This window comes from Talpa europaea (genome assembly GCF_964194135.1).
Source record: "Talpa europaea genome assembly, chromosome: 6".
Taxonomy (NCBI): Eukaryota; Metazoa; Chordata; class Mammalia; order Eulipotyphla; family Talpidae; genus Talpa; species Talpa europaea.
The window spans coordinates 5024374-5045128 of record NC_140072.1 but is presented as its reverse complement, the minus strand read 5'-3'; positions in this window follow the sequence as shown (position 1 = coordinate 5045128).

Sequence of the window (20755 nt, the reverse complement as noted above, 5' to 3'; positions counted from 1 at the left end):
GGTGGAGTCCTCATGAATAGAGTGAATTTCTTTGTAAGAAGAGCCTGGAGAGCTAGCAGTTCACTCCCTTTCTGCATGAAGAGAGGGAACTCTTGAAAAGAAAACTTGTTGCATTAGGTAGAGTATGAGTATTATGGAGGCTGACTGTGTTAGGTCGTATGAAGGCTATATGGTCCATATAAAAATGTTCATTACAACTTAAATGAATAAGGTTACCATTCAGGAATTTTGCTTTTATTAATTTTGTATTTTCTAATTAGTCTTTTACAAAACTATTTGCATTATAGATAAGAATTATGCTCTTGGCACAGATTGTGATGTTTGAATAAACAAAAAATAACAGTCATCAAAGTTGATCACAGCAGTTGATCCTGTAAGAATTACAACTGTTGTAATAGATGAATGAATAAGAGATAGAGATAGAAATGGAGAGATAAAAAAGGCATTTGAAAGTGAAAGTTAGAAGGTAAAGACAAAGTTACACATCCAATTCAGAAGTAAAGAGGTAGACAACTAAACATATTTTGTTTTAAGAATCATAGAGTCATTTTTTATATCTTGTTGCTTGACTTAAAATCATATAATTAGCATTATCTATTCAATGTTAAAGAGTAGTTGCAACTCCCATTATATCAGAGGAAACAATCATTTTCCTTTTTGCATCTGTTCCTCTTTTGCTTTTATTGTATTTTATTTTTGTTTAGTGGTAGTGAACATTCACAATGATTCCATTTATTTTTTTTTTAATTCTACTGTCTTTAGGACCTAATCCCAAGACTAATGTGGTTCAGTGCCCTTCTAGCTTAGAAAACTTGCTTTAGTATTATTTTCCAGAGCCCACTGCTGATTCCTGTCCTGGGATCTTTCTCTGTGATATGTGGTTCAATTTTCTTTGTCCCCACATATGTGTCGACAGAGTTTCCATGGATTACTAGAGGGCATAATAAATAACGTAAGCAGTATATTAAATGGAATCCTCCAAGTGAACCAAATGGAAGACACATGCTGAGAGGAGACCATACAGATCATTTTGTCATAGTTACGTTTGTTCTTAAATCAACTTTAAAATAAATTATAGATAAATGGATTGTGCTAAGTGTGATTTCCAGTGTAAATTGAGTAAATCACAATAATAGTACTTAAACCTGCATTGGGTGTTCCCAAATTTGCATATCCATTGTGAAGTTTGGGGAGCAAACAATAGAGCTCAAGGACTTAGACTATGCATTTATACTTTTAACACTCTAGAAATAATATTTATATAAGTGTTTCCATTATAGCATTTATGGTTTTGCCGTGGGGTTTGAATCTATAGATGTGGATCTGTGTTTTCTTTAGAACTTCTAAAAGTTCTAACTTCTTTAGACTTCCAAAGTCTACTTTAAAATAAGGATAAAGTATATACTCTGAAAGATAATTTGTAGGGTTAAGGGTGATTCATGTAAAGTATGGAACTCAGTTCCTGGTTCAAATAGAGGCTGTTATTATTGTATTTTAGTAATATTAATATTGTTGTTAATTAAACCTCATGGTTGGGAAAGATAAGTACTAAAAAATATATATACCACTAGTCTTACTTCAAAATAAGGTGATACCATATTTACAAAGAGGATAGTGAATCTCCCTTGAAGAGATGTATCTGCAATAGACTTTGAAAGAGCAGTGAAGTTCAACATGTTGAAGTAAAATGGAGGACTTTCCAGGAAATGGAATAATACGTCACTAGGAGTGGTAAAAGAGAAACTAGAATCATGTTTTGGGAACAACCAGCAATTCATTATGTCTGAAGATATAATCTATATGCTTGAAGATAAATAAAAGAGCGGAAGTGTTCCATTTACGGGACTAATGGCAGACTTGAAAATATGGGAAAAGATTTCTGCTTCAAACATTTGAAATAGTGTCTTTTAATTACACTGATGAACTTAAAAAAATAAATTCAATGGATCAGAAAGTAATGGAAAGCCAAAAATATACGATGAAACTAGAGGCTACCTCAGACCTTCACTAGTTACCACTGCGTGTAGAAAGTAGCATGTAGGGGCGAGGCCTTGGGCCTGATGTACGGTCGGGGTCAGATTCCTAGACACATATATTAAGCCATGTCCTTCCAAATGCTACATATTCAGTGGAAACATGATATCCTTGTATTAATCTCATTCTTTGGCAAATATAGCAATATTGCCACCCTTGACAGTGACATTTGCTTTGCAGATCATTTATTAGTTGATTTAAAAAAAGGTTACTTAGAGAAAGGAAAGAAAAGTAGCCTTTCTTGTGCTTCATAATTTGAATAAGTTGTGGATTGTCAGACTGCATGAAAGGTCCCACTCAGTGTTGATGTTTTAAATTCTGAGTATTCTCATCAGATCAGCATTAACTTTCAGGACAGCAAGATGGCTATTGTCAGACCCATATAAAATAACTCATCACTCACTGTAATTCAGGTGCCAGTGGTCCATAAATCAAGTGTGGTTATCATAACCAATGGTACTTAAGAAATAACTGCCTGCAAATGAAGGATCCTAAATTCAATTCAGTCTAGAGTCACTAATGAAAAGAGAATTTACTTGGAATGAAGAAACCGTATTAATTTCCCAGACACCTGCTACATGCTGTTGCCACGTGGCCAAGTTGGTGGCATTTCTCAGTAGAGCATTTACAAGGGTGTTAGTCTGTCTTAATCAAGAAATAGGAGACCTCCCAAATTTTAATAAAATTTATTTCCCAGCGGAGTTGAGCAAGTAGTAAATATAGGGGCTCCTTTGATGATGTGAGAAAGGTTAACTGAACAAAATGGAGAACAGATATTTTTCCTGTGGCTTTGTTTAGAGGAAGGTGCCTTTCCTTTGCTTTTTTGTTATATATATATATATATTTATATATTTATACAAGCACTAGGTACAGTCAGAAGCGTGAGAGGGTGAGAGAATTCACCAGAGCCAGAGCGGGGAGCAGAGCAGGCAGAAGGACCGAAGCACACTGCTGAGGGAAGCTGCGGGCGGCAGGAGAGGTCTGCGCGCCATGTGGGACCCTCCTCCGGTGGCCGGGGAGCAGCCGGGGATCGAACCAGCGCTGCAGAGGCTGCGGGCAGCTTCCCAACCCAGAGCTCAACCGCTGTGCCACCGGGGAGGCCCGCTTTTTTGTTATATTAATCAGCTATGTATAAATTTATTTTGAAAATAAATGGCTATTGCTTTTAAGCACTTACTAAGTACTAGTCAGTATACTTACAAACTACTTGAAACCCACTATATGCTTTTTTATAAGAAGAACCTTGCAGAACAACCATTGTCACTGATGGTAAGTGATATTAAACAAGAGACCTATGGTCAAATCACTAACAAGTGATGTGATGGAACTCCAGGTTTAAAAGGTTTCTAAATTTTTTGGTTTCCTCTTGGTTTTCCCTTTTCCCAGAATGCTTCCAGAATCTGGCATATTCTGAAGACATAGAAATTAGATTTTTGCAGTTTTTAGAGCATAGTTTTCTGTCTATCTGGAATAAGTAGGGATTCAGTTAACCATAATTAAAATCTCCCAACTTAATCAATCTCGCACTTCAGATACGAGGGAGCTGGTTTCTTCTACCAGCTGTAATATCCTGGGGGCTACTTGTGAGCTTCACCTGCAAACATGGCAATTTCAAAAGAATGTCAGCCAGCAATTTCCCATATACATTCATCTGGAGGACGTACTAAAATAACCTAGAAATATAAACATTGTTCAACAGGTGATATTAAGGCTATGTTCCTGATAATTTTTTTTTTGGCTACCACAGGAGGTTTTCATGTGGAGACAAAAATAAACATCACACAGTTTAAGATCTCATTAACCCTCCGAACATCTGTAGAAAAGAGAAGCATGCTAAAATGCAGGATGTATTTTCCCATGAGAATTAATAGCTATTAACTTACTATTCTAGGGACTGAATTTTTAGGATAGTTCTGTTTCTCTCATAGTAGGAGAGAAAGCTCAGACACAGTTCAATCAGTCTTTCTTTAAACTTTAAGTTTTATCTCTGATACCCCTAGAAGTCACTGCTGCCCTTGTTGTAGAAAGAGCATTAAAAATAAAAGAACTAATATCACCCCCAGATGTGCCATTGTCAGATATAAGACATTAAACCAACTGTCTAATATCCGTGAGCTTTGTATTCTTTAGCTGCAAAGCTGATCATCAACAAGGTATTAGCATAGCCAATATGATATTTATTGAGGTTATCTAGAAGCCACAGAATTCTATATGTTTAAATATTATTTTATAGTAAGTATAAATTACATTATATATGTATAAAATTATTACATATTCTATATCATCTCTTTACATGTATATTCAATGTATATTCATTGGTTATAATAAAATTATTCCACAAGAGCCTACAATTTAAAAAAAAAATCAGTAGGTAAAATCAGAGTTTCAAGTTACTATTGCAGGAAAGACCCTTTTATAACTCCTGCATTAAAGACAGGTGTCTCTAACCCTCGAGTTTAGTGTCATCTGCTCAGGAAGAACTGGTTTCCACCTTCTACAAAATGCATGATTAACAGAGACCATGACTCACTTTTGCTTCTGTGTAATCTTGTTTCTGGACATTATTCATATTATGTTTTTTTGTGTGTATTATTTTTATTTTACACCCATTGGTAGCAATTTAAGAAATTATCTGGAGCTCAAAGGGATTCTTTAAATTTTGTACAAATATTGCATAAAGACTTTTTTCTTAGCAATGATTGGAATAGCAAATAATTGGGGGAAAGCCTAAATTTACTATATAGCAGAGAGATTCAGTAAATTACCAGACATTCTTTTCTTAGATATTATGCATAATACATGGTGGTAGTTATATGTCTAATTACCAAGAATACTGATGGCATTACACTAAGTAAATATAGGAGGCAAATTTTGGGATACCACAGAGCCTGGCTACCTACATTTTAGAACTTGCAGTCTTGAACAGGCAAATCTAGATTTGAATCTTAGTTTGCCAGTTACTACTTATATCATTAAGAGACGATTAATGTCTGATCCTGTTTGTCTCAACCGTAAAATAGAAATAATATTCTCCCCACAGGGATTTTATGAGAATGATAAAGAGGAGGAAATAATATACAAAATACCTAGTTCAATGCCTGGTTTAAAAGTAATCATTTAAATAAATGTTAATCACATTCAATAATACCACTGTTACCATGAAAAAAAAAAACTATCAGAACAAAAAAACTGGCTCTTGTTTTTCTATTAAATTTTTTTTAAAGATAATACCTAAAACCAACAAGCAATAAATATTTAAATAAGTGTTACTTGGAAGTATGGGACAATTGCTAGAATAAACAGCTGAGTGCATTGAAGCTGTTCTCAGAGAACAGGAATTGTCAGTAAGAAGAGGTCGGTCAAGTTATTGCTGTTATTCATTATCAGTCTTGTAGTCCAATTTGTATCCCATTGTGCATGTATTCACATCAATAACAATGAAAAATTACATTTAAAAGGAGAAATGCACTACATGGGGACATGGAACAATCGACAGTTTCTTGATGCAGTTGGTTAGTTGTTTAGAGCCACGAACTGCCTACAGGAGCCTGATACTAAAAGAGTGTTGCGGGCCTCCCTGGTGGCTCAGCGGTTGAGCGTTGGGTTGCGAAGCTGCCCGCGGCCTCTGCGGCGCCGGTTCGATCCCCGGCTGCTCCCCGGCCACCTGAGGAGGGTCCCACATGGCGCGCAGACCTCTCCTGCTGCCCGCTGCTCCCCTCAGCAGTGTACTTCGGTCCTTCTGCCTGCTCTGCTCCCCGCTCTGGCTCTGGTGAATTCTCTCACCCTCCCGCGCTTCTGACTGTACCCAGTGCTTGTATAAACAAAAGCAAACAAATAAATAAAACATGCCTCTATTAAAAAAAATAAATAAAAAAAAATAAAAGAGTGTTGCAATTTTTGAAAACAAAACTAAAGAGAAGAATCAATGTTGTCATTTCCACTTCTGTATCATTTTATAAATATATCTATGGAGACAGTGTCTCCCCCCTCCATCTGATCCCTCCCAGATTCAGCAATCAATCAGAAATTACAGTATTCCCCTGCAGGGCACACTTTCATACCTGTGCTTGCATATGTCAGTAACAGTTGTGTGCTTTTAAGCTATCACCAATCTTTCTATATTAAGGTTTTGGAATGTATCTAGATTGATAACCATAGATCCAGTCCAGAAACTGGACTACTGTGACAATAGTACGAATGGTAAATGCCCATCATTATCCAGTTTTCTTATGGATAAGATTGTGTCTTTATTCATTTGCTGTGGAATCTCTGGAAATAGTGCAGCCATGATAAGGAAGGTTAAGAAGCCAGAAAGTCAGGCATTGGTTCATGAAAGTCCACTTAGAGAAGACAGTGATGAAGCCACATGTTTTCTCTGTAGCATGGATGAAATAATTGCCATGTCACTAGCCAAAACTGTATGAAGAGCCATACTCTGTGTGGAAGAGAACCATGCCAGTCGTCTGTTGGCATTAGCTAAGTCTCTTCACATGGAGGGCTCACAATTCCAGAACCATTCATTAGAAGCCTGGCCAAGTCAGCATCATTCATTAACTGTCTCTTTACTGAATAGGGATAATGAATGGGGTCCTTTAAGCAGACATTTATAAATTGCAACCATTTGGGAAAGTATTCGAATGTAAAATGTTGAGGTTTATCATTGAAATATATTTGATGACTTGGATTAGTTCTGGCTCATTTAAAGACTTAATTTCCATGGGTCCTGGTCCTTGATGGCGCTCCTAGGAGTACTCCAGCCAAGCCACAGTGTAAGTTTAAGCAGGATGCACTGGGGTCAAGGTGAAATTTCATGAAATATGAAAGAAAACTAGAAGCACCCCTCAGGAACAACTTAAAGAAGAAATTTTCAAGCTTTTAAAAATTAATCTTTTACTTTTTTTAACAGTAAAGGATAATTAAAGTCTAGGCAAGACTACAGACCCTCATTCACCTTATTTTACAGATAGAAAATGGAGTATGAGGTAAAGCAGGGGAGTTAGTGCAGTTCTTCCATTGCATGCAGTCATAGTCCATCAGAAGCATTAATTTCTCCTCAAGTCCCCTCTAGTACTTAAAAATGTTTTTTTCTAGAAATAAATAGGTACAGAGAAAGGAAGTTATACCTCTATTACTTTGCATTTCTGTACAAAGTCATGGGCAGATATGTGCAATGTCTATTTTGGATAAAGATTAGATACGTTTTGCAAAGAAGACTCTTGAAGTGGGCTTGGGAAGATGAGAGCTCATTGTGTGAAAATGAGTTGGTTATGTTTTTGTCTACTGGATTTCAGTAAGGCGGTGACCTTTAGGTAAGAGATATGCTTTTCTTTACATTGCTGTGTATAGTGCCTCCGTGATGTCTGGAGCAGAGAGTGTGTGTAAATACGGTTTGTGTACTTCAGTTCAAGTTGAATTTGAATGCCCATGTTAAAAAGCTGAACATGAGTTAGAAAAAAAAAAGTTACACATTACTAGTAGTTAGAACTTCTTCCTTTTTTTTTTTTTTTTTAGATTTTATTTATTTATGTATACAAGCACTGGATACAGTCAGAAGTGCGGGAGGGTGAGAGGATTCACCAGAGCCAGAGCAGGGAACAGAACAGGCAGACTGACGAAATACACTGCTGAGGGGAGCAGCGGGCAGCAGGAGAGGTCTGCGTGCCATGTGGGACCCTCGCTGGTGGCCGGGGATCAAACCGGCGCTTCAGAGGCTGCAGCCAGCTTCTCAGCCCAGCACTCAACCGCTGCACCACCGGGAAGGCCCGGAACTTCTTATTTCTAATTTCAAATGCAGTACAAAGGCAAAGATCATGTTTCCTTAGGATTTCAAACATCTACATTGGCTGAGTGAACGTTGAAATTAAACTAGCAGTGCTTACAGGCAAAGGAAGTATAGTGGTGATTGACCCAAAGGTCCTGAACATTTCCTGAGCACGGTGTTGAAGGGGCTCTAGGATCTGACGTCAGCTGATGCATCAACCTCACCTTCCACTGCTCCCTGTTCCACCCCTGGCACTCCCTCTTGTCCTAAGAGTTACCAGATTTTTTCATTCCATTAGCTAACATTGTCTCTTATGCTCCTGCTATTTCAATGTCTATTAATACCTTCACTACAATTACCTTTTATAATGATGACTCACCAGTCAATACTCATTAAGATGTATACATAATAGTAAAACATTCAGTATCAAATTCTCTCATTAAGCACACACATAAAGAGTCCATTCTCCTATGTAATAAACCCATTATCAAAATTAAATGTCCTCTATCCATAAATATATTTTGTCTACTATATGTCCTGTGCATAATGCTAAAAAAACAATTATTTTTATTAAAACCATAATTGAGAAAAATGTCAATGCAACATTTTTGTAACAATGCAACATTTTTTATAGAATGTAACATTTTTTGTAATGTGTCACTGATGTTCTATTTATTTGTTTGGATAACATTGGTTTACAACACCTTTTAAGATTTAAAGGCATAGTATCACACACCTTCAGAGTATGTTACCACACCATCTGCTCCATGAGAGTCCACTGGAACCCTCCACAGTTGGCTCTTATTCTCTCTTTGCATTTGATTTTTGAATATTTTATTGAATTACACACATTTTTACTTTGTTTTTAACAGATAAAAAATGTTAGAATTAAAAAATTATTTAACCAATGTTAGCTTACCTTGATAAGGAACAGACTAATTAAATATAATAATTGTATCTAATATTTATTAAGAATTACTTTATCTGTCAGACATTTCATTTAAATGCTTCAAAAGCACTCTTATTACATAGTACCTTTAGTTTAGAGTTTTTATGTACATTTTACAAATCAAAACTGTGGGATATAAATGTCAAGTGACATGGTCTTTATGATATTTTATTCCAAACCAAGTATTTCTTATCCCCAAATCATCATCTTTGTGTTCTACCTATTACCTATGCCACATACATTATAATACAATTATAATTATATAATTATAGCAGTAATTATATATTATAACCTTTTATTGTATAGTTAAGCATGTAACTTCAACAGTTTTATTTAGTAGTCTCTGGAAGTTCAATACTTCTGAAAACTCTGATTTGGATAACTGATTTTATAAAGTTCTACAATTTTAAATGTCATATAAATACTATGGAGTATAGCACATAAAATTTTATAATAAGTCATGTTAACTGTATAACTTAGAATGCAAATCATATGCACACTGAAAGGTCATGAAGGATGAGTAAGTTTTTAGTTGGCTGAATTCTAATAAAGACTTAGTATAATGGAAACACCCTAGAGTCAGAAAGAAAAGACTTCTAGAAAAGGTGGATGATGGAGTCTGAAGAAACATTAAAGGGATAAATATACTTAATACAATGTAAACATTTTGGGTTTTTATCAGTATGCAGTGGGAAAGCTACTTATATTTCTCTGCTTAGGGTTATGATAATTGAGATGAATCATCATATTATTTAACAAGAATTATAAACTCAAATGTCCACTGGTCCCAGGAGGTATCTCCAATTTAAAAAGTAGTATGAAGAATATAATAAGCCTTTGTGTGAGGATGATGCATTGGCCGGGCTCATGGAAATGGGAGATGCATGTTGTATCAAATGGGGTCAGGCACTGTCACTGCTTTATGGAAATGCAGAGCCAGTGATGCCAGACAGTCTTCTTGTCTGAGAGATTCAGCATCTGTGTAACAATGTGCAACTTTCTGATTTTTAAATATTGATAACTCAAGAGCACAGATTTCCTGGCAGTAATGGTACATTATGATGCAAAATGAAAAAAAATGAATACAACAAAAATCCTTCTAGCATGTATACATGTATATATGTACATCAGTCTCTCAGTGTGATTTTGAATTCATGTTGTGAACAATTGATTAGACACAAGTCTTTGAGGAGCTGAACATGGAGCTTTGGGTCAATAGTCCACATTTTTAATTCTGTGACTGGAAGCAAGTTACTCTAGTTTTCTATACTTCAATCTCTTCAACTGTTGAATATGATTAACAATTATACTCACTCATTTAGTTTCTTTGAGGATTAATTTAGTTTATACCAAATCTCATCAAATACAGGACACCATCCATTGTAAGATAAAATGCTGTAATTTGCGCAACTAAGAATGAAAATTAATGTGCTACCAATATTTATGAAAAGATGTATTCAATTTCAGGAGAGAGCAAATCACAGTGATGTTCAGATATGAAAAAAATGTATCTTAGAATTGATGATATCCATTATATAAAAAAGCAATAGGATAGTGCAAGAATGATTTGCTATTATTAGGGCAAATGCTTTGACAAATGAGCAAACTTCAATAAAAGGGACTAAAATAATTTGTTTAAGGCCAAAAAGCCAATCTGATTTAGGAATATAATTAACGGATCCTGATTGCTACATTGGTGTAATTTCAAAATTACCATGCTTCAGAATATGAATTACTTATAGTAGAAAAAACAAGTTGAAGAACATGTTTCCCATTTGAAACCAGATATGCTAGTTTTAATAGGAAAACCCATTTCATTTGTAGAATATATTCTAAATTAGTTTTATCTTGTTTTATGAATAAGATTTAGTTGATATATTGGGATCATAATCTTTTCCACGATAAAAGCAAACTTTCATAATTAGACTCCCTTAAGATTATTGTATTCAGTGTGTCAATTGCAACACATCAAAATAATATAACTACCCTTAAGTTAATTGCAATAAAATTGAAAATAGGAAATTCAAAATATATACCCAAGAAATAACATCCTAACTTATGGATTGATATTTTGCTATTGAGGAAATGCAGAGATAAAGAAGTAACATCGGGCCTCCCTCATGGTGCAGGTGACTAAGCACCGCACTGTGAAGCTGCCTGCAGCCTCTGCAGCACGGGTTCGATTCCTGGCCAGCCAGGGAGCTACCCACATGGTGCGGCAGACCTCTCCTGTCTCGCCCGCTGCTCCCCTCAGCAATGTATTTCAGTCAGTCTGCCTGCTCTGTTCCTCACTCTGACTCTGGTGAATCCTCTCACCCCCAACATCTCTGACCTGTACCCCAGCTCTTGTAGGCATACATAAAAAAGAGAAGTAACGTCATTAGCCTTTTACTAAAATAAACTCTCAAACTGATTTTTTTTTTGTGTGTGTGTGTATGTGTGTCATGAATGAGATGCTATTATTGCCCCCCCACAGGATCCTGTGATCATCTTTCACTCTTAGGCTCAGCATTCAGGAAGCAAATAAGTTTTGTTAAACATCTCTGTTTTATTCTCTTACATCGAAATATTTTCTGGTCCTTAAAATATTAAAATAAAATACTCTGGCTTTCAGGCCAACTCAATTTTATGAGTGCATAATTTTACTAGAAATGTTATTCTTTTGCTCTAATGAGAGAGAGATCCCGCCACTGCCTGTCATCATGCGGTGTGCAAGCCTGGCCCCAGCCCTGACGGCCATGCGGCTTTGGTTCAGACAACTCCGTGAGGATCATGATTATTTGATGAGACAAGCTATTAAAATGGATTCTGCCAACTATGAAGAATAGTGAAAAACTCTTATTTATTTTAATTTTTGTTTCCATCTCCAATTGCTGAGACAGTCCTACAAACACTTTAATCAGACCGTCTCAGAACAGATATCAGGAGGTGTCATGAGAGAAAGATGAAGATTCAGAGTCTGTTTCATGCCAGGCATTCCTGTGTCACTGTGAGCAGATTGTAGAGTGAAGCCCTTGTAATAACTCCAAGAGTTCAAGATCCTAAACACTCTCTTGTTTCCAGATGTAAAATTCCATATCCAAGCTCATAGGGACAAGCAAACAAAAGGACATTCCAGAGTCTCATCTGAGTTTGTCATATGATGGTACAATTGTTTTTAAATAAATATTTTTAAAGAATTTTAGAGAAATATTATTCACTCTTAAGGTTGTTACCAGGTTTTTTTTTTTAATTATTATTTTTTAAGATTTTTATTTATTTATTTTATTTATACAAGCACTGGGTACAGTCAGAAGCGTGGGAGGGTGAGAGAATTCACCAGAGCCAGAGCGGGGAGCAGAGCAGGCAGAAGGACCGAAGTACACTGCTGAGGGGAGCAGCGGGCGGCAGGAGAGGTCTGCGCGCCATGTGGGACCCTCCTCCGGTGGCCGGGGAGCAGCCGGGGATCGAACCGGCGCTGCAGAGGCTGCAGGCAGCTTCGCAACCCAGCGCTCAACCGCTGCGCCACTGGGGAGGCCCTGTTACCAGGTTTTATAGTAAGGGTCACATAGTAAGACTGTGCATGTGTATGTGTATCTAAGTGTGTGTGTGTGTGCATATATATATAATTTATATATATTTAAATATAAATTTTGTATAAATATATAAATATAAATCATTTATATATAAGTGTGTGTGTTTGTGTGTGTGTGTTTGTGTGCACATAGTCCTTGCAAATATCCTGAAGATTTTAAATACCTATTTGAGATTCAGTTCAACTTATAATGCAGTCTACCCAGTAAGCTGAGTGGAATCAAAAGACAGGAATTCATCTGGTACATACCATATTCTCCAAACAAGGATCTTGTATATCAGAATATTCCTGAAGACCTCAGAAATATTTGCTCCTCTGGGGGCTCCCCTAGTGGCACAGCAGTTAAAGTCTCAGGACTATTAAGCTGTTGCCAACCACTACGGTTTGAGTGCCATTCCTGGCCAGGGAGCTGACCCTCATAAGGCACAGCAGACCCCTCCTGTCTTGCCTGCTGCTCCCCTCAGCAGTGTATTTCAGTTCATCCGCCTGTTGTGCTCCCCACTCCGTCTCTGGTGAATCCTATCACCCCCCACCTCTGGCCTACACCCCAGTTCTTGTATGCATAAATAAATAAAAATAAATCTTTTAAAAAAAGAAATATTTGCTCTTCTAAGGCAGGGTTTGAAATGTTGAGTATCCAAATTGTTGATTGGTTTCTGAGTGTCTCCTACATCCACTGACTTCCAAACCTATGATCAGATATTAGTCTAAACAAGTGTGATATTGTATATGTGCCATCTATAAACTTGCTTGAGAATTGTCTGAGCTCTCTGCAATAGAGCACTAGTCAGCAACAGAAAGATCCATAGGGAAGGGTAATATTACCATTATGTACCTGGTGGGTTGTGAAAAACACACAACTTTTATTTATGTCTATGAAGCTCAAAGAAACCAGGGACATTACAAATCCCCTACTACAATGTAGAAGGTCCTGAGTTAGGTAAGGGAGTTTCTGTTATTTTGCTATGATAGATATAGTTCCAGAATGTCTACTTCTGCCTTTTCAATTCCATTTTTAGTTTCATCTAGATTGACCTTTTTTTAACTGGAGATAACCCCCAAGACCACACAGTGCTAAGCCTCCTGAGGCACTTAATTATGCAATCCCCAATATGCAGGTTGATCTGTTTCATAACAAAATTAGTATAATCTTATCTGTCTTTCTTACAAAAATAAACTATAAGTGGTTATCCTATGTGGAAAGCAAAAAAGTTAAGTAAAAGTATTAATTTGTGGAAGTTTTGTTTTGGATATTGGAATATTTTTCACACTATCACTTGAATTAAAATCATCAAAGGTATAGCCTCAGCAATATGTATTATAGAAAAGTGTAATTTCAAGAAATAAAATGGGAAAACTAAAGTTTTATCCCCTAAATGTATATCCTATAGTTTATTTTCTACTCAAGCTTTATCTTTTTACAGTAGTATCAGGATCACAAATCATTTTGAAATGTTATAAAAATGTTCTGGGTTTATAGTTGAAGGGCTTTAGAGAGACTATTTGAAGTTTGGCACTTTCTTTGTCTAAAGATCCACTTGCAGGAGAATCTGAAACTCCTTGGGAAAAACAAAAGTGGAATGACGTTATGGAAACGATCCTTCCTTCTGAAATCTCCTTGAGTGATGAACTAGGCAAGGTATACTCAAAATGAAAATTTCTTTTCAAGAGTAGTCAATGCCTTATGTCAAGTTTCACTTGTATTTTATTGCCAAGTTTATTCTTTCTACTTTTGCTAAAATTCCGATACATAAATGAGTATCCACAGAGACTGGATTGAATAATGCATGGTGGGAATTTAATGTATATTAGCAGTCTGAAAGATAGTAAGAGCGTTCTAATAGTTTCTTATGGAAAATATTAGGTGGTGTTAGGTGGAAAAAACAACTACTACAACTCAGCAACAACAACAACTCACACACACACACCCCAAAAACATTTTAAAAATTAAAAACTAGGCAGAAGAATTAAATAGACATTTTTCTATACAAGACAAATAGATGACCACAGGCATATGAAAAAAAAAAATGCCCCTTACCACTTATCACCAGGGAAATGCAAATCAAAACTAGAATGAGATGAACTTCACCCCTGTGATAATGGCCTATATGAATAAAATTAGAAAAATACAAGTGTTGGCGAGGGTGTGGAAATGCAAACTGGCCCAAACCCTGTGGAAAATAGTATGTCTGTTTAAAATGCTAAAACTAGATCTACCAAAGATCCGGCAATTCTATCCCTAGGTATCAACCAAAGGATTCAAAGACTCTAATTTGAAGGGCTGTATGTATGCTTACGGAATTAGAGGGGAAAGAGGATACTTTTCAATTGAAAATCTCAATCAGAGTCAGGTATTTATAGAAGCCAAATATTTATATAAACTAAATATTTAAACTATACAAATATTTATATAAATGAAAGAAATTGAAGTGTAAAAGTCAGATGTGAGCCAGGCCTATGACTTACACAGGGTCATGAGTTTGCAATGCTGTACTATGAAAAAGAAAATGTGTCTGTATCCTAGTAACAGAGATTCAAGTACCAGCTACAAGGTAGATTGATTAAGCAGAGGACTAAACAGAATTAAAAAAGAAGAAAGTATAATGAAACAAAAACATGCCTTAGGCAGTGAGTAATCTGAAATAGACTGGGACTATGTGCTGTGGTGATGAATCAATGCAGCTTATCACTGTGATCACAATATTATGGGTGCTCATTGCAGCTGTCCAAGAGCCGTGGTATGTTTAGCTGCCCCACAGCAATACCGCAGTTTTAATTAACATTTGGGAAACAGCAGATCATTTCACAATCCTTCTCATTTAATTGATAGTCTTTCAAAAATCAGGCTGCTTATTTTATGCATGGACCATTGCTTACTGCCTGCAGGAGTTATCTGGATGGCTAGCTATTAAAGTTTACCTGAAAAACTCTTTTGAAGCCAAATATGTATTGCCTTCTGTTGGAAGTGCATTTCAAGGGATGAATATTTAAACATTAAAGCCATCGTGTTTTTATAAAAAAAAAAAAGAGGGAGAATACATGTTTTTCTAATTGGGTTGATCCTTCATAGAGAAAATTTAGAAGACATTCTATTTTTATAGTGGTCTAATGTTTACATAGGGACCTAAATACATTTTATAGGTGCTAATATCAGTACTTGAGTACGAATGTTACTTAAAAAAAACATTCCATGAATTTGTTTTCAGACAGAGGGGCTGCTACTGGTGCCTGTCAGTATCATTTTCACCTTCCTGCTTAACATAATCTTGAACTTCTTGTGCTATTCAGCTCAGCAACAACCTTGTGAGTCTCATTCAGGATGTATTATTGAATAATTATTGAGGTTTACTTCAAATCTATTAAACAGTTTGAGAAAATAAGGATAACTCTATATCTCTTTTCTGTATTTGAAACAAAAATGTCATACGATCTAATACAGATCAACAGTAGACTAGGTGTATACTCCATGCTCCATCAAAGCCCATCTAATTTTTACCAAAGCTTCTGTGATGGTAATTCCAAGAGACATATGTCCCCTGAACCTTTGTTTTTGTGCTGAATCTATAAAAAGACTGTTCTGTTTTCTAATTACCATTGGTGGTGTCCTGTAACCCAGAGTAAAAAGTCTTCATGGTTATAAATGTGGTCAATTCTGTGAATTGCCTTTGATAGATAGAACAAGATGTGGATCACTGATTACCACTCAATTTAACAGCACACTGGTCATTGAGGACCTTGATAGCATCAGTTTCCGTGAAGTATTGGAAACAAAAGCTTGATTGGAGAGAGTTCAAAAGAATGTGGGAAAAAAATGACAGACTATTGGACATGATCCACGTATTTATCAACAGATGAATGGATAAACAAAATGTATTATGTGTATATAAATATGTATTTATATGGATATAAATATGTATATGTATATATAAATTCATGAAAGTAAATAGCCGTCACCTATAAAACAATGAAGCTCTGATATAAAAGGGACAAACCTTAACTATATTATGCTAAAAGAAAGACTCCAGCACAAAAGAATCACTATTGTATGATTCCCCTTATCTGAAATATTTAGAAAAGGTAAGTTGATAGTGATGTTGTTAAGGGACAAAGGGAAGCAGGGAACGAGTTGTTGGTTAATGAATATGTCGATACTGATTGAGCTAATGGAAATATTTTGGAATAGATAATTGTGAATGCTACTTAAGTTGGTTAAAATGGTAAATTTTATGTCATATTAATGTGTGTGTATATAAAACCACCATTAAAACAAATATTGTAGTTCTAAATAGACTGATTTCAAATGATTACAAAATTAATAGAAATATTGAATGCTAACTGGATAAATAAGTGTGAGAAAAGTCTCAACTCTATAAAAGTAAAATCGTGTTGGGATTATCAAAATTAAATATCACTCAAGAAAGAAAGAATTAATAACATTTCAAAAATGTAAGAGAATAAATTTTAAAAATAAGTGGGAAGAAAAGTAAGGATATCCCAAGTAGAGGTTTTCTCCTTGAAAATCAAGATGCAAAGAGATAATCTGCAGAGAGGACAGAGTGAACTCCTCATCAGTAATGAGGATGTGGGTCTCCCAAAGTCATGACCTCATCATGGAGAAGGGCTGGTCCTGCACGTTCCACAACTGCACGGGCTCTATTGACAAGTGTTTCTGGAGAGCAAATATATTAGGCCAGCAGTTATTAAACTGGTAATCATCCTTCTCACTCAGAGATACACACATTTTAAAACAAAAAGACACTTTTAAAAAGAATTTCATTTTGTTCAATAAAAACTGAAGTGATTGCTATTTTCAAGTGTAAGTCATCTGCCACTGTGTTTGCCCCCAGGGCAGCAAAGCACCTTATGGGGAGCAATATCAGCTTTTGTTATGATTCTGGTTTTGACATTGACACTGCCTCTTGAACTGGCTTTCTCCTTGATTTCATGATAAACAGAAAGTTGCTTTGTCAATGAAGGTTCTTACATTCTCATACTATCCATGACCATGGAAGGGGAGGCCACAATGTCTTTAATCAAGACGCCTGACAGTTGATGGGCCTGAGGTCCCCTCTTTAGTCAGCTGCAGTGCACGGCACCATGAACTCAAATTATTCCTGCAACAGGAGTAATCATGACAGAATAAAACTCAGGTTATTCTCCTTGGCCCAGTTTCACTCTCCACAGCCACAGGGAAGGTTGTTGCATCAATCAAGTCTCTAAATAAAAAGGTAATTATTTCTTGATTTCTCCAGAGCAGATGCACTGAGAGCAAGGTTGCTTCTGCTGGGAGTCCCTACTGTGCTGGAGGCAGCAGCTACCTTAGAAGACAGAAGTAATTACTCGCAAGGTGTTCTTGTCTTTTTAGGTAGGGCTGGATGCTAGTCATTAAAATTCAACTGGAATTTTAGGCACTACCTGGAGTGGGGCATAATGCTGGGTCTTTTCATGGACATTTAATAATTTAATTGCATTGAAACTTCAGATACTTGGGCACACACAGTCATGTATGTGCACACGCTAACTGCCAAGTGGGCATTGTCCTCAGATGGAAGAGGAATCAGGTTCAGTGAGCAAGTGATGTGATCAAAGACACAAAGCTTGTCAGTGGTTCAGTAGTGTTAAAATTTAGACTTGGTGTTACCGTAGCCCATGGTCAGTCTCCTGTTTCCTTCTGAAAGTGGCCTCGTGCTTAGCCAGCACGTTGACAAGTGCACTAGAGGCTGTGGTTATGGCCATTCTCAATGCTGTGATGAGAAGTTCTAGTCTTCTCCTTGTCCTCAGCTGGGTCACTGGAGATGGGAGAAGAACCTTGGATTTTAGCAGAATGAGATATTGAGAGGTACTTATGCAAATAATCAAAAGGATATCTGTGTGGATTATCCTTTCCAACTTTAACTACTGATATCCCATGCCCAATGTTATAAACCATTATGTGAAATCTAGCAATTAGCTAGAAATCTAGCAGTTAGCTAGATTTCACATTGCTAGATTTCACATCACTTTTCTTGATAGCACCTGGGAAAATATGTATTGTGCACTTGGTCTGGTCATTTAGCTAGTTAATGGACTATTTTGCCAAAAAAATTATTTAGTTTTGCATAAAATTAAAAAAATGACTAGACCTAAGATATTATCAATGTCACAAGAGAAAAAACAATATATGTGAGTTTAATAATATATATAATTTGGGTTGAAAGTAATGAATTGTTCTTTATTTAAGGAAAAGCTAATTGGATTGTTACTTTTATAATGAATATGCTAATAAAAATGAGCACCCACAGATTCAACAACAGGATTTCTCAGTCTTAGGACAAACATTTAAAAAGTATAATTCTGTATGGTGCTGTCTTATGTGTTGTATGCTATTTAGAAGCATCCTTGTCCTCTAAGAAGATGCTGAAATAGGATTTTGTAGTTGTATTCCTCATTGCCCATATGGAACAGAGGACTCCATCCCTAGTGTGTGTGAGGGGTGGAGAAGGGCATCTGGCTTCTGGCACAAAGGTGCCAGGGTAATTGTTAAAACTTTCAGTGGTGGTGAACTGATACTGTATATGCTGTGGAAGTTAGTGAAAAAAGGATCTTTTGGGTGATGTGATGGGTTAAATAGTAGTTATAAGAAGAGTAGAATGAAGTGGCTTTGCTAAGCTTGTTATATGCCTTGGACAAGCTAAAACAAATATGACAGATTAATCTGGAATTAAAATGTAAGCATGAGTGAAAGGGCATATATTGGCAGCATAAGAGGTCTCATTTATTGCAGCTAGAGAGCAAGAATGCTGAGGTCTCCATAAGAAACTGCAAGGGAAATTTAGAAGTAGGTCTATTGTGCCAACATTGGAATTGAGGTGCAAAATGAAACTGTTTCATGGCATGAGAACATCTGGATTAGTGCAGCTGAAATATTGTATCCTGCTGTTTCCCTAGCTCCTCCCCAATGCACCTGTGGAGTGGGCAGTACACCTTTGCTGAAGGATAAAACTAATTGCCCTCTCTGCATCAAGATGGCAGAGACCTCTACCCTGCATGGCAAAAGATTCCACCTTGGGGATCTGCTCCACACTTTGTCCTGGCATAGGGCAACCACCACAGCTAAGTTACAACATAAACCATGGGATGATCTGGCAGGCTGATGTAGGGATGCTTACAGGCAGTTATGAGAGGGCAATCATGAGACTGGATTAAGAGATGGGGGTGGGTGGGTGGAGGGCTTGTACTTGTGTAGGCACATAAAGTTAGATAAGGAGTATTGATCAATTTTGCAGTGCTATTAAAGATTAGGTCACCTAGTAAATATGCAAACACCGAGTTGGGGCATTTTATGGGTGCATGGAGAAACTTGTAGGCAACATTCAGTAAAGAAGAAATGTTACTAGGCCTTTAATGATAGATTATGCAAAACAGGATTAAATGGTTTAAAGAAGTGGGTAAGCTAGAATAAATGTAATATGTGAGCTGGAAAAAAAATAGAAATACCAAGTATTTTCTTCCATTGTAGTGCACTTACGAGTGTGCTGTCAGTGTGGATGCAACTTTGCCAAGTTCAGTGGTAGCTCTGTGCTGTTGTTTACGCCTGATTAAATGACTTGTCATTATAGAATTGGGTTCGTTGATATCTGCGGTGATGATCGAACTAAACAGAAGCCAGGTGGTGGAGTTAACTGTCAGGACCCAGGTAGATACAATTCTCATAATAAAAGGAGTGGTAACCAAGGGAATCTGATTGGTTGAGAGTTTGAGAAGGTTGGGTTATGGCTTCCTTAGATAGGAATGTAAGGGGCAGTCAATAGAGCTGTGCTAAATATTTGCAGACAGTTGTCAGAGATGAATGATTTGAAAGTTATAAATAACTGTCCAATAAAAAGATAACATCTTTTTCTCAGTTTTTATACCTGAGTCAGTTTCAGAGACATACTGGCTTTACCTCAGGTGGCAGAGTTTTGAATACACAACAGGGTGGATCCTGTTAACAATTTATCTATGAAGAGGGCTTTGCTCTCTCTTGTTTGCTAGATCAGGGTCAGGGATATTCTCAAAATTTTACAATGGGAGCACTTTAGCTCTATCTCTGTTTATCTTTGTGAATCTGTGTGGTTGTATATAAGGCCTGGACTTTCATTGTTTTTCTAAAATTTATTTTTGTGTAGAAGAACTGGAGTGTAGCTCAGAAGTGTGGAAGGTGAGAGGATTCACCAGAGACAGAGTAGGGAGCTGAACAGGTGGGTCTACTGAAATACTCTGCTGATGGGAGCAGAGGGCGAGATAGCAGAGGTCTGCTGTGCCCTCTGTGGGTCACCTCCCTGGCTGGGGATCAAACTCAGGCCTTAGCAGTGAGAGCTCTTGAAACTTAACCTCTAGAGCACCAGGGAGTCCCCTTGTGGATGTTCTGATGCACCAGGGAGAAAGATTTTTTTCTCCCAGATTTTTAGATTTCCTC